Raw genomic sequence first — 14,882 nt, 5'->3', positions numbered from 1 at the left:
GCAGCTTCTAGACATACATAGATATTTTGGAGTTCATATCCTACCAAGTTAGAGGGGTTTGGTAAAAACATCCAGGTTTTCTTTGAAACCTCAGAAATACTATGCCTTAGAACAATGGGGAAAAAAATAAAGTGTACCAGTTCTCATTAAGCTTAATCCCCATCCTCAACAGCATCAAAGTGATGGGCTGCTACTCTTTCTTCTTGCCAAAGGAAAATTTATTTTTGGGGAAAGTAACTTCCTCTGGAGACTACAATTTTTTTTTTTTTTTAATCTACAATGTCTAGTGTGCAATCAAAAGTTAAGGAGAGATTTGATTCTGCTCAAGTTGGAGTAAAATGGATTGGGGTTTACCCTGTCACCTGAAACAACAATAACATTTGAATAATATATAAGAAGCAGCAGCACTCAAGACATTGTACACCTGTCAAAGGTCAGTCTTTTTCTGAGAGATGGAAACCAATGAGGTATACCCTCTGACTAAACGATTCACTGCCTGGAGAAAGTTTCCAAGCCAAAGCATAGGGGAAACAGACCTAAATAAAGTGCAGTGGCTTTGTTAAGTTGAGGAGACTTTACTATGATTCCAGGGAAGCCAAGTCAGCAAGAGATCACAGAGAAGAGCATCAGATAGGAGAGAGATGCAAAGAGAAAGCTCATTTTCATGCGATCCTCCAATATATACAGCAGAGCACTGATCAATGAATGTGTTGGGGGATACTTCTTGATTTTAGGATACAAAATATTAAGGGCTTCCCACATGGCACCAGTGGAAAAAGAACCCACCTGCCAATGCAGGTGATGTAAGAGATGAGGGCTGGATACCTGGGTTGGGAAGATTCACTGGAGGAAGGTGTGGCAACTCACTCCAGTATTCTTGCCTGGAGAATTCCATGGGCAGAGGAGCTTGGTGGGCTGTAGTCCATGGGGTCTCAAAGAGTTGGACATGACTGAAGCAACTATCCCTTTCACTTTTCAAAGTATGAGAAGAAAGAGTAGCTGAAGGTCTCACAGACCAAGAAAAATGACTGTTTCCAACAAAGCAGAAAGCCTCATAATGTGTGAAGGATTGGTTATGGTATCAAGATGGTATTACTTCAGTCCTAGGAAAATTAATTTAAAACTAAATGCTACTCTGCTACTTCTGCTGCTAAGTTGCTTCAGTCGTGTCCGACTCTGTGCAACCCCAGAGACGGCAGCCCACCAGGCTCCCCCGTTCCTGGGATTCTCCAGGCAAGAACACTGGAGTGGGTTGCCATTTCCTTCTCCAAAGCATGAAAGTGAAAAGTGAAAGTGAAGTCTCTCAGTCCTGTCCAACTTTTGGCGACCGCATGGACTGCAGCCTACCAGGCTCTTCTGTCCATGGGATTTTCCAGGCAAGAGTACTGGAGTGGGTTGCCATTGCCTTCTCCAGTCCTGCCTAAATAAGAAAAAAAGGGAGATGCAAATATATTAAATTGTTTCAAAGTAACTACATTACCTCCCAGAACAAACTTCAAGCATAATTTCAGGAATTAAAAAAATAAAAAACCAAAACAAAACCAAGAAAAAAACCTGAAATGTAAACTTCACAAAGTTACAGATTTAATGTTTGGGTTCTCCAAATTCCTATGTTGCAACTTAACCACCAGTGTGATGGTAATAGGAGTTGGGACCTTTGGGAGGTGATTAGGCCCTGAGGGCAAACTGCTGTGATAGGATTAGTACCTTATAAAGATACCTCAGGAGCTCCTTCACTCGTGGTACCATTTGAGGACATGGTGAGAAGATGCCCATCTATGAACCACAAAGTGGATCCTCACCAGACATTAAGTTTTTCAGTGCCTTGACCTTGGACTTCCCAGTCTCAAAAACTATGAGAGATAGATATTAGTTGTTTAAGCCACAAAAAAGTGAAAGTGAAAGTCACTCAGTCATGTCCAACTCTTTGTAACCCCATGGACTGCAGCAAGCCAGGCTACCCTGTCCATCAACAACTCCCAGAGCTTGCTCAAACTCATGTTTATTAAGTCCATGATGTCATCCACAATCTCATCCTCTGTTGTCCCCTTCTCCTGCCTTCAATATTTGCCAGCATCAGGGTCTTTTGAAATGAGTCAGTTCTTCGCATCAGGTAGCCAAAGTGTTGGAGCTTTGGCTTCAGCATCAGTCCTTCCAATGAATATTCAGGACTGATTTCTTTTAGGATGGACTGGTTGAATCTCCTTGCAGTCCAAGGGATGCTCAAGAGTATTCTCCAACACCACAGTTCAAAAGCATCAGTTCTTCAGCACTCAGCTTTCTTTTTGGTTCAACACTCACATCCATACATGATTATTGGAAAAACCATAGCTTTAACTAGACAGACCTTTGTTGGCAAAGTAATGTCTCCATTTTTTAATGTGCTGTCCAGGTGTGTCATAGCTTTTCTTCCAAGGAGCAAGTGTCTTAAATTTCATAGCTTCAGTCACCATAAGCAGTGATTTTAGAGACCAAGAAAATAAAGTCTGTCACCGTTTCCATTGTTTCCCTATCTATTTGCCATGAAGTGATGGGACTGGATGCCATGATCTTTGTTTTTTGTACGTTAAGTTTTAAGTCAGCCTTTTCACTCTCCTCTTTCACTTTCATCAAGAGGCTCTTTAGTTTCTCTTCACTTTCTGTCATAAGGGTGGTGTCATCTGCGTATCTGAGATTATTGATATTTCTCCCAAAATCTTGATTTCAGCTAGTGTTTAATCAAGCCTGGCATTTTGCATGATGTACTCTGCATAGAAGTTAAATAAGCAGGGTTACAATATACAGCCTTGACGTATTCCTTTGCCCAACTACTCCTTTTACCTTACATTTCTATTAACTCCTCTAATGGCATACAGACAGGTGGATTTGGCAATACAGATCAAAAACAATCCTTATGGACATCAATAGTATCTGAAAATGCATGACCAAATATATATATCAAAATTAATGGCAAAAGATTTTCTGGTCTCCTTGATACTGTATCCGATATTACTACTATTTCCAAATATTTATGGCCCAAATCTTGGCCTATACAGAGAATTTCTTACCAAATTATAGGAATTTCTCAAACAAAAATACAAGAAGTCTATCAAAGTACTCAAATTTATCCTTGTGAGGGACCAGAAGGCTAACTGGCAACATTATAACCTTATGTGATAGATGCACCCCTTAATTTAATAGGAAGAGATTTACTTATGCAGTGGCAAGCTCAAATACATATTCCACATTTTTCCTAGAAGTCACTGCTCATTTGACAAACAATGCAATTATTAAAATAACTTGGAAGAATGACAAGCCTATTTGGACAGCAGTGGCCCCTTATAAAAGAGAAATTGGAGGCTACTCTTGAAATTAAAAGACGCTTACTCCTTGGAAGGAAAGTTATGACCAACCTAGATAGCATATTCTAAAGCAGAGACATTACTTTGCCAACAAAGGTTTGTCTAGTCAAGGCTATGGTTTTTCCTGTGGTCATGTATGGATGTGAGAGTTGGACTGTAAAGAAGGCTGAGCGCCAAAAAATTGATGCTTTTGAATTGTGGTGTTGGAGAAGACTCTTGAGAGTCCCTTGGACTGCAAGGAGATCCAACCAGTCCATTCTGAAGGAGATCAGCCGTGGGATTTCTTTGGAAGGAATGATGCTAAAGCTGAAACTCCAGTACTTTGGCCACCTCATGTGAAGAGTTGACCCATTGGAAAAGACTCTGATGCTGGGAGGGATTGGGGAAGGGAGGAGTAGGGGACGACAGAGGATGAGATGGCTGGATGGCATCACTGACTCAATGGACGTGAGTCTGAGTGAACTCCGGGAGTTGGTGATGGACAGGGAGGCCCGGCGTGCTGCAATTCATGGGGTCGCAAGGAGTTGGACACGACTGAGCGACTGAACTGAACTGAACTGAACTGAACTGAAGGAACTCATAACAGGGCCTTTTTCACAAACGTAATCTACAGTCACCCCCAATTATGAAAAAATAAAAAAGGGGGAATTGTCAGGGGATGTTCAACTTTAAGGGATCCAATATGTTGTATTTTCTTCCTTTGTGTGCCATTTCTCAAGGACTCTCTGTCCCTTATCAGTTCCTGGAATACAGGAATAAGTAGAGCTGCACACAGTTCTCAGGACTGAGATCATGATAAAGAGCACCTGCTTGGATTATCTTCAAGTGACTCTCTTCAGCGAACTTGTACTTAATAAGACTATCCATTTTGTTGCAACTAGTGGAATTTCATTCTTTTTAATGGCTGAGTGATCATTTTACTGAAGGTATATAAGCATGCATTTCTGCTAATAAAATACCCTTGTTCCACTAGAGACTTGGTTCCCCCGTGTCCTTATTTCTGTCTCCGGCTAATTCTTTGGAGCATGGAAACCTACCGAGCTCACTTTCTCACTAGGACTTTCAAGATTCCCTGTGCCTTCATGAGCGTTACAAGTCCTGTGTATGGGCTTTATTGGTTTTCCGCATAACCTGAGGGATATTGCTTTTTCTCTCTTTCTTTTTTTTGACTGCAGTCCCCAGGTCCCGGTCTGTAAAAGACTGCAACAGGTGGTTTCTTTACCACTGAGCCTTAGCTGTGACAGTTTTTCTGAATTCTGTTTTTGAGGACTTTGGCAGTTTTGAGTAGTACTGGTCAGATATTTTGTAGAATGCCCTTCAATTGGAATTTGTCCTATTATTTTCTTATGGTTAGACTTAGATTATGGGAGGAAGACTACTGAATTAACGTGCTTCTCTTAATCATATTAATCAAGGCCTCACAGTATCAACATGACTCCTTGGTGAAGTTAAACTTGATCACAAGCTGAAGTAGTGTTTTTGAGGTCTCTTCACTGTCAAGTTTTGTTTTTCCCTTTTCCAAAGTCTATTGTTAGGGATCAAATTACTACATGCAACCCATGATCAAGAGGGGTTGGGGATGACTTAAGCTCCCCTTCTGAAGGGCAAAGTATCTGCACAAATTATTGGAATTTTTCTCTAACATTATGTGTTTTTAATAGGAAGAAAAAAATTTACAGAACAATGTGTGGTTGGAGTAATTCCAGGGTAAACTCCATAAGCCAGGTCACTCTGTTCACCATTGAATATCTAGTTTCTACAACAGAATCTAACACATCAAATATGATTTCAATAAATTATATTGAATGCATTTTTGTGAAAAACAAAGCACAGAACAACTGTACTTCTTCCTAAGGTTCCAAGTCTATATTGTGTATTCTTATACTAATTATATATAGAGTTAATTTCGTACAGTTTATAAACTAGTCTTTTAGGCAAGATACCCCAGCATATAAGCTAAAAACATTTACATCACAAAGTAGAAAATGACTTCAGAAATAAACTTGTGCTTTTCTCTACTCAAAACAGAGGTCTCACAGGAATTCTGTTTCTCAACTTTAGGAAAAGCTCTCTCCATTGAGGCACATTTAGTATTTTCTGCTCACAAAGGGTGAACAATTCACTGTCCTTTCAAAATCTGGGTCTCTTTTGGTAGCACTTTCTGCTATTTAGGAAAAAGGGAATAAACAGCTTATGCCATTTAAGGATTAAAAATTAGAAACTGACTAAAAAGTGTAAGATTTTGGTTGGGGGAAAAATTGTAATTAAAGCTGTTCTGCTTTTTAAATACATTAACCCTTTTTGCAATAAAGCTTCACTGTCCAATAAATTTGTAAGCAAGAGGTCTTTGGTATTAAAAGTCAGGAGGTAATAATAGGAATTTGTGGGAAGACAGTGAAAGAAAGTATCCTGGCTCTGACTTCAGAAAAGCTAAGATTTGAGCTCCTCCTTCAAAGACATGCTTGGAATAGTTAGGCCTAGGAGGTTCTGGGGAGAGGTCACTGGGAGTGGGGCTGATGCAGAGATCAGAGAAGTGCTTCATCAAGAGAATTCATCAGAAGCACCTGGCTGTGATGGGGACCATGACACAGACAGGGCAAGTGTGACACAGATAAGCCACCCATCAAACTTCTGGTCATAGCAGGACCTTGAGGCTTGAGTTTCTTAATGGTAGTCTGGCAAGAGCCTCCCAAACACTCATGGGTTATGGAGGAATCACACCTGTGAAATGTCCATGGCCACTGATCATTGGTTGAGACATCTATCTTTATATATTCTTTAGAATATTTGAGGCTAGGCTGTCAAGGTGCAGTTTGTTAGCATTTGAAGTATCCTGATTAAGCATCTGCATTCTAGAAGTAGCTAAAACAAAAGCCACAAACATCACTGAATTTGTCTTTGAGATGTACATAGTTAACAGGGTATATTGAAATCAATTTTTCAATTGTCAAATGAATGTTGGAGTTAATGTCTGATGTTAATTAGACCTGTTGTACCAGGACATAAGCCTTTGTGACTAGGTTATGTGAATCTGGGCAAATGGGAATCTTTAGAGAAGGGCTCTAGATAAAAACTCAGTTCTATCCTATTCTACTCACTTAAAAGAGGATCTATCTCCTAGTGTAATTTGAAGGTGACCTTATTGTTTCTTTAGTGTAGTTTCACACCTGCCTTTGAGCTTATAGAATAAGGTCAAATGTGGGAACTACATAGAGTTTATGTATATATTATGTATATTTTGTGCCTTTAAAGTGTTTACATGTGTGAAAAACTGGCCCTGAAGTTGCTTTCACTCTAACATTCTCCCTGCTAGTGAGGGTAAGGGAAGTAAAACTTCTGCTTTCAGTTACCCACAGCCACTGAAGACTGCCTACGCTATCCATAGGGAATCTGACTCTCTAAGAAAAGCTAAGTTGGCACAGGTTAAGTTCCTAAATATGGATGTGAGTACTAGATTCTGCAAAGAAGCTGTGACACATTTGTTTATCTTGAAAAGGTCAGGAAATAAGGGAACAAATTCTATATCTAAACTTAGAAAATATGTAAGAAATAGCCCCAACTGTGGATATTTATGGTACATGAAGGGACGAAGAAGCAGATAAGGCCTTTTACTTTAGGGTTTTACACAGCAAATATATTTCTTTCAGATTATGTGTGTCAGAGTGTGTATATATGTGTATATTATATGCATGTAAAACTATGGATAAATTTGTAACATATTAATTTTAGCTTAGAGTGATTTTTTTTCTTTTACTTGAGATTAGAGTGGATACCTGATTTACTTATTTGGAAAGGTTTTCACTGTAGGTGTGAATTGTTATTAAAAAAGAAAAAAGTCAGCTTTCCTTTGTCAAATACTGCCAGTGAATTCTTTTTTCAAGTTTACATCAAGTGATTTCTTTTATAGAAAAGGTGTTACAAAGCCATGCATTAGATTGTACAATATCTGCCTGCTTGTTTTACACTGAATACATAGGCAATATTTTAATTTCCTTTTTCCTTATTAGACTTGAGTAAAGACATTTTGCATTAACAATTTAGAAGTTCTATGTACTTATACAGAAAGTGAAATTAAAATTCTGTTGTTTTAACCCAGGAAACTTTTTCTGAGTGTCTACTATATGACATTTATTGTGTGTGGGGTGGTTTGTAATGTAAGTTTAACAAATAACACTTCGATGCAATGACATCTCTTAATGGAACAAAAATTAATTTTTCCCCCACATAAAATGTAACCCTCAGTTTCTTCTTGATTCTTTATCTTCTGGTTAGTTGCTTTCTCCTGGATGCAAAACCCTCACAGTTTCCACTTCTGGTGCTTTAGTTCAGTTCAGTTCAGTTCAGTTCAGTCACTCAGTTGTGTCTGACTCTTTGCGACCCCATAAATTGCAGCACGCCAGGCCTCCCTGTCCATCACCAACTCCCGGAGTTCACCCAAACTCATGTCCATGGAGTCGGTGATGCCATGCAGCCATCTCATCCTCTGTCATCCCCTTCTCCTCCTGCCCCCAATCCCTCCCAGCATCAGAGTCTTTTCCAATGAGTCAACTCTTCACATGAGGTGGCCAAAGTATTGGAGTTTCAGCTTTAGCATCATTCGTTCTAAAGAACACCCAGGACTGATCTCCTTTAAGATGGACTGCTTGGATCTCCTTGCAGTCCAAGGGACTCTCAAGAGTCTTCTCTAACACCACAGTTCAAAAGCATCCATTCTTTAGCACTCAGCTTTCTTCACAATTCAACTCTCACATCCATACACGACCACTGGAAAAATCATAGCCTTGACTAGACAGACCTTTGTTGGCAAAGTAATGTCTCTTCTTTAGAATATGCTATCTAGGTTGGTCATAACTTCCCTTCCAAAGAGTAAGCATCTTTTAATTTCATGGCTGCAATCACCATCTGCAGTGATTTTGGAGCCCCCCCAAAGACAGTCTGACACTGTTTCCACTGTTTCCCCATCTATTTGCCATGAAGTGATGGGACCAGATGCCATGATCTTCGTTTTCTGAATGTTGAGCTTTAAGCCAACTTTTTCACTCTCCTCTTTCACCTTCATCAAGAGGCTTTTTAGTTCCTCTTTACTTTCTGCCATAAGGGTGGTGTTATCTGCATATCTGAGGTTATTGATATTTCTCCCAGCAATCTTGATTCCAGCTTGTGCTTCTTCCAGCCCGGCATTTCTTATGATGTACTCTGCATATAAGTTAAATAAGCAGGATGACAATATACAGCCTTGACATACTCCTTTTCCTATTTGGAACCAGTCTGTTGTTCCATGTCCAGTTCTAACTATTGCTTCCTGACCTGCATATAGATTTCTCAAGAGGCAGGTCAGGTGGTCTGATATTCCCATCTCTTTCAGAATTTTCCACAGTTTGTTGTGAGCCACACAGTCAAAAGCTTTGAAATAGTCAATAAAACAGAAATATATGTTTTTCTGGAACTCTCTTGCTTTTTCGATGATCCAGCGGATGTGGGCAATTTGATCTCTGGTTCCTCTGCCTTTTCTAAAACCAACTTGAACATCTGGAAGTTCACGGTTCATGTACTGCTGAAGCCTGGCTGGGAGAATTTTGAGCATTACTTTACTAGCATGTGAGATGTGTGCAATTGTGTGGTAGTTTGAGCATTCTTTGGCATTGCGTTTCTTTGGGATTGGAATGAACACTGACCTTTTCCAATCCTGTGGCCACTGCTGAGTTTTCCAAATTTGCTGGCATATTGAGTGCAGCACTTTCACAGTGTCATCTTTTAGGATTTGAAATAGCTCAACTGGAATTCCATCACCTCCACTAGCTTTGTTCGTAGTGATGCTTTCTAAGGCCCACTTGACTTCACATTCCAGGATGTCTGACTCTAGGTGAGTGACCACACCATCGTAATTATCTGGGTCTTGAAGTTCTTTTTTGTACAGTTCTTCTGTGTATTCTTGCCACCTCTTCTTAATATTGTCTGCTTCTGTTAGGTGCATACCATTTCTGTCCTTTATCGAGCCCATCTTTGCATGAAATGTTCCCTTGGTATCTCTAATTTTCTTGAAGAGATCTCTAGTATTTCCCATTCTGTTGTTTTCCTCTATTTCCTTGCATTGATCGCTGAGGAAGCCTTTCTTATCTCTCCTTGCTATTCTTTGGAACTCTGCATTCAGATGCTTATATCTTTCCTTTTCTCCTTTGCTTTTCAGTTCTCTTCTTTTCATAGCTATTTGTAAGGCCTCCCCAGACAGGCTGTCTTTATTCATCTAATTCATGACAAGAGAGATGCTCATTGCAATATACATGGTGCCACTCCCCTCTGTGACCTTGGGCAACTTATCTGATACCTAAGACCCAGTGATCTCTGTTGGAAATACATTATATTACGTATCTCTTATGTTCATTAGAAGATGTAAAACTCTTAGTATAGACCATTCTCTTAAATGTATGTGTATATATGTAACAAGAGAGGTAAATGGATAGTCAAGTCTCTGAGGTTTTGACATTTTACTGTTATTTTAATAAACTAATATTAAACTAAATTTAACATGTAAAAATAATTAGGTATGAAAATGTAAGAATTTATTAGCAATTAAAAAACACCTAAATTTTGTTATATTAAAAAGATTATAAACACAGAAATTCATTTTTAAAGCCAAACACAATATACCTCATGTGTAGTATAGTTTAACTCCCACTGTTGAAAAAATGAAGACATTTTCAGTTACATATATTTCTATTTCCACAGCTCTGTTTATTGATTTTTTTTTCTTATTTCGAACTTGAGACTTTTAATATTGGTATTCTAGGGCACTATTTCTTATTTAGAGCCCTAATGGTGACTTAGTAAAGAATCTGCCTGCAATGCAGGAGACCCTGGGTTCGATCCCTTAGTTGGGAAGTTCTGGAGAAGGGAATGGCTACCCATTCCAGTATTCTTGCCTGGAGAATTTCAGGGACAGAGGACCCTGGTGGGCTACAGTCCATGGGGTCCCAAAGAGTTGGACATGACTGAGTGACTTTCAATGTTTTTGTAATACTGTCTCCAATTGAATTTATTTTAATTCATCTCTAAGTTGTTAGAGTTTATTTCAAAAAGCTTTTCTAAATGACTAAATCATATAAGATTACAGTTTCATGCTTATGTGACAATATATGTTGTTTTATGCTTAAATGATGGTTTAACCGATGTGTTAATCAGTATAGACTAGATTTTGCTACAGTAGCAAAGTGTGGTCTATTTGTTTCATCTGTTCTTTGTTTCTCTCTTTTTTTTTCTCCATTTATATTGAGCATTTTTGTTTTTTAGGTATTTCCTTATTATATTATTCTAGTAGTTATTTTTGGATTTGTATTATCTATATTTTAATTATCACAGTCTACTTTGAGTGATGTAATATCACTTCAGATATAAGAAATTAGCAGTAGAATGTTTTCATGTCTCCCTTCCAGCATTTGTGCTATATTTTACACTTTTACTTTGGCATGTGTTATAAACCCCCAGTGCATTTCTATTGCTTATTGTATTAGTTTCTAATGGCTGCTTAACTAATTATCATAGACTTAATAACTTTAAGCAGCACAGATATATTTATTATGTTACAGTTATGAAGGTGAGGAGTCCAGAAATAAGTCTCATTAAGCTAAAATGCTGGAATTAGCAGGCCTGTGTTTCTTTTGGAAACTCAAGGGAATAATCTATTTCCTTGTCTTTTCCAGATCCTAAAGGCTGGCACACTCGTATCACAGTGCACTTTGAATTCAGCAATAGTTGATCAAGACTTTCTTATACTGCATCAGTCTGACACTTTCACTCTACTGCCTTCCTCCTTTACTTATAAAAACCCTTCTGATAACTTGGGGCCCTCTTGGATAATCCAAGATTATCTTTCTATGTATCTCAAGCTCATCTCAAGATTTCGTCTGTACTGCTTTTGCATTTTGAAAAATGTTTCACATTTGACTGGAAATATATTTTTTTGCTGGATAAATAATTCTAGATTGACATTTACATTTGTCCTTTAAAGATGTTTCTCCACTGTTTTCAAGATTAGATTGTTTCTGGTAAGAAGACATCTCTCATTCTTACCTTTGTTCTTCTGTACACATGTCTTTTTCTGTCAATGTAAGATTGTTCTTTTATCATTGGTTTTATGTGTTTTGGTATAGTTTCTTTTTCCATATTTCTTTTGCTTGAGTTTTGTTGAGTATTTTGAATCTGTGGGTTTATTATTTTCACCAAATTTGGGGGATATATTTGAGCTTTTTTTCCTGTGGATACATTTTTTTCTCTGTCTTGTCTTCTTAAGGATTTCCTTTCACATGTAGATTAGATCACTTGCTGTTGTCTCATAGAACTGATTCTCTTTTCAATTTTTCATTCTTTTTGTTTCTGGGTTTTGTTTTATGTATGTTTTATTCATGTATTTTCAAGTTCTCTAGTATTTCTTTTGCAACATCTTATTGGCTTTCAATCCTGTCTACTGTATTTTTTCATTTTAGATGTCATAGATAGTTGGTGGATTTGAATGTGCATATCTGTGTTTGTGATTTGTGGATTATCATGTAGCTGAGTTCCTGTTTTGCCTGGTTTCACATGGATGAAATTGCACACAAGCAATCATGAAATTTTTGTTGATGCTCAAATCATTTTCTTAATCAGTTGATTAAGATTACTGTTTTCTTTATATTAAAACCAACTGTATGTGGTATTATTTTGTGGGTACTCTTGAAAAACATGTGGCATTCAACATGTGCCCCCCCGAAAGCTTAACACCCAAATCAATGTGTATATTAACAGTTTTTCTTCAAAGTTTCAAGAGCATCATGAAAATAAATTATAGTTTTCAACACTAAAAGTTTGATATGGGGTTTTTTTTTTTTTTGATCTGTATTTAGCATGTTTAATCCATTTCCTAACTTCTTAAACTTATCAAATACGGTTATAATGACTGCTTTAATGTCCTTGTATACTAAATCTGTCATTGATGTCTTTTAATTATTTCAGTTATGATTTTTCCTTGTTATAGACTATAGACAGCTGCTTCTTTGGATGTCTAATAATTTTATTAGATTCTAGACACCATCAGTTTTACATTGTTGGCTTCTATTTTTGCACTTTTATCTGTATTCTTGAGCTTTGTTTTGGAACACAGTTAAATTAATTGAAATCAGTTTGAGTCCTCAGGTATGGCTTTTAAGCACTGATAAGTAGTAACAGCATAATGTTTATGGCTAATTTTATCCTTCTAGTAAGGCAAAAGCTTTCTAAGTACTTTGCCAATGCTCAAAAGAATTATTAAATTCTATACTCAGACTGGTGAGCAGCCAAGTCTTGACTGGTGCTATAGAATCAGTTTTTGAACTCACTTATGTGATTTTGGCAAGAGGCCTCAGTTCCTGGCTGACCCTTGGAAAGGGAACTCAAGATTTATACTACATGGGCATTTGCACAGACTGTTGGAGTGTCCTCACTTCATTGAAGGTAGCTTTCTCCATGTGGCAATCTGAAAAAGAACATTATGGAAGCCATGACACCTCTCTGACCTACACTAGAAAGTGATACACCATCATTTTTTCCAGAGTCTATTCACTGAATGCAAATTATTATCAATAGCCCACACTCAAGGGACAGTGATACTCTATAAATGGAAGAGAATCTATTTATTTGTGTACATAATTTAGAACCACCATAGTCAGGCTTCTGAACTCCAAGTAATATTTATATTTTTCTCACATGCAAAATGCACTTACATTCTACAAGACCCCCCAAATTTTCATTCCTTCATACCCTCAGTTTAAAGTACAAGTTGTTGTCATCTAAATTAGGCTGGGATATGGACGAAGCCCACTTTAGGTAAAGTTTCCCATGGATAGTGTCTTCTGAGTTGAAGATCTGTGAATTAACAAAAAAAAACAATCTTCCCCTTATGAATGCACAAGAGTCAGTGGTGGGACAGGTGTAGATAACTCAAGGAGAAAGAATAAACAAGAATTTATGGACATATTTAAAAACTAACACACTCCTGAAGAGTTATCTTTTTATGTTTATGAAAATTTTTGACATGATCTTATTTTTCTTTCCATCTATAAAGATAAAATTGATAAACCCTTTGGAAACTCCCCCGTCTAATGAAATGTATTCATCATACTTGACATTATTCCTCAGATTCAATAATTTACTTCCTCTGGCTCCTTTTATATCTCTATTTTGTTTCCTCAAAACTAGGTTCTGTATGAATAGGCAGGATTTTATCAATTCACCTCCTTTTCCTGCCACTATTACTGTGAGTAGGGGTAATCAAAATTAACTCTGCTTAAATACACTAGCACCTCTCCTTTTTCCTTTTGGCCAGCCGTATTCAAAGAATATGTCTGGAGATTGTGCTTCCTTCTGTAGATAGTGCTATCAGTAAATTTTGTCTGAATCCTCTTGATTTTTCTATTTTATTATGTATTGAAGTAGGAGACTCTGTGATCTCATTTAACTTGTCTTTACTAAGGAAGGATCTCATGGATCTTAAATGAAAGGGCCTAGAACTGGTTCAGGGCCTGAGTTTTACTGTTGTGACCCCATTTTTGTGTGCTCTCTCTTTTCTACTGACAGCATGGTCCCTGAAAAATGGAATTCTTTTATTCAAGAAAGTGCTGATAAAATGGAAAAGTATGGTTTCAAAAGCTGTAAAGTTCAGTATGAAAAATGTCTTTTAACTTTATCTAGAGACTTCACTTGCTTATATATTGATTTTAGTATACATATTTGAAGTTTCATATTTAATGTTTATTTTAGTTGATGTTTGATGAGAATGAATTGCAATTGCTACATATACCATTTACTTAAAATACTTCTAATTTTGTGCTTGCTCAGGAAGCATCAGATATGTTTGGGCAGGCATCAAAGACACACCTGAGTTTTTCTCATATTTTCATCACTCTAAGTCAATAATGAGGGTGCTGTCTTTATATTCTCTCTTCTAAAGTACACAGATAGCATTCAAGCCCTTTTTTTCTGAATTGCAGCATATTTTAACTTCTCTGTCTATAATGACTAGATAATACTTACATTATTCTTATATCTGTGACATAGATTGAATGAAAATTAGGGCCATAATTTGCATTGAAAATTATAGTTAGCAGTGTTGAGTCTTTATTCATTTTATATTTTTCTTTATAATTTTTAAAGTGTCTTTTAAGATCTATTATTTAACCATCACAAAACAAAATTTTCCTCTTAGAATCACTGAGGTTTTATTGCCCTCTATGTCAAACAACCTATTCGAAGTAATCTTAGGTCTGGAACTGAGATGTTATGACTTTTAAACAGCTTTTATTCTCCAAAACATAACACATACTTGATTTGGATATCAGCCTATATAATCTTTTATTTCCACAATTATCTATGCTAATATATGTATATTTTGTTTAAAGAAGCCAAGATGAACATAGTTTTTCTTAAATTTTGCTGAACTTTGTTCTGAGAACTGGTGACATCAGTGGAGAACAGGGAGATTTATATTTCTTGCTAGGTATTGATTTAAAAAAAAATAAACCTTTATGATGAAGA

The 14,882-nt window shown here is 37.1% G+C and overlaps 1 long non-coding RNA gene across 30 annotated transcripts in view; it reads left to right on the top strand.

The window, feature by feature from the left end:
- Positions 1 to 14,882, top strand: part of LOC147378299 (uncharacterized) — a 677,507-nt gene that overhangs the window by 132,534 nt on the left and 530,091 nt on the right. For 3 of the 30 annotated variants that reach the window (XR_015145848.1, XR_015145835.1, XR_015145834.1), the window contains one exon: positions 11,039 to 12,151. The exons of the other annotated variants lie outside the window; for them this stretch is intronic. This is a non-coding gene — a long non-coding RNA (uncharacterized LOC147378299). Of the gene's footprint in view, positions 1 to 11,038; positions 12,152 to 14,882 lie in introns of those variants that run through there. 30 annotated transcript variants of the gene reach the window in all.

Source organism: Bos grunniens, chromosome 2 (assembly GCF_055505025.1).
Source record: "Bos grunniens cultivar Pamir isolate PY7600 chromosome 2, Bosgru_T2T1.0, whole genome shotgun sequence".
In the NCBI taxonomy this organism is placed as follows: Eukaryota; Metazoa; Chordata; class Mammalia; order Artiodactyla; family Bovidae; genus Bos; species Bos grunniens.
This window is presented reverse-complemented; position numbering and strand designations above follow the sequence as displayed.